Below are 933 nucleotides of genomic sequence, written 5' to 3'. Positions count from 1 at the left end.
CAAGCCCGAAAGAACCAGCAATGCTGGCACCCAGACGCGGCACCGCCAGCCCAAGCGCGAAGCCGCGCAGACAAGCAGCCGAAGGGCCAAGCAATCCAGCAACATGGTATATAGGAACAAGCAGCAGGAGCAAGCAGGAGGAATAAAATCCCTTAGACGCGATACCCGGAGGCAGCCGACTGACCACTGTCAGTCGAGACGTCCGCTGCCGCCACAAAGCGGGCGGCCGCCCTCGTACTGCTCAGACCCTCGATCGCGGATTCCAGGGATGTGGATATCGCCCTTCATCTTGCGGCCATGAGGATGGGAGGGTACCTGCCGTCGAGAACGAGGATCCCCCACTGTATCGATGACGCTCTGAAGACCAGCTTCGTTCAGCATCGACCGAATCGTACGAGTAAGGTTGTCATGCGCCGTGGGAAGCTTGGAGGATCGGCGTATGCAGGTCTGGAGATGATGTGCAGCAACGGAGGGATCGAGCTCGCGCTGACATCCATCACATTCCGTCGGACACTGGCAGATCGGCATGCCATGGAGATAGCAGTCGAGCATCTGAGCATAGCGGTGCGGGAAGGCCTTGAGGGGGTAGTAGCTCGAGACTCGCATCGGAGAGTGGCTCAGGTCACGCTCAGGAAAATGAGCCGCAAGATGGTAGACTGCAAGACCCTATCCTGCGACTTGAGCGAGTGTGTCTTGCGGCTGTGCAAGGTGAGGATATCACGCTGCTGATCGGTCAGCGCAGCGCGAGCATGCACATGGCGAGGGAAGACGCGCATGGCGAGGTAGTCCTGCACTGTTAACCCTAATCCTATGTACCCGTTAATGGATTTACTGGCAGAAGGTAAAAAGTGCCTCAAGCAAAACAAAGCAGGAACAAGCTAAACCTCCTGGCACACAGTCCACAGCGAGAAGCTGCACAAACACACACAAAAC

This window comes from Guillardia theta, assembly GCF_000315625.1.
Source record: "Guillardia theta CCMP2712 unplaced genomic scaffold GUITHscaffold_640, whole genome shotgun sequence".
Lineage (NCBI taxonomy): Eukaryota > Cryptophyceae > Pyrenomonadales > Geminigeraceae > Guillardia > Guillardia theta.
The sequence above is the reverse complement of the archived record's forward strand: the minus strand, read 5'-3'. Positions refer to the sequence as shown.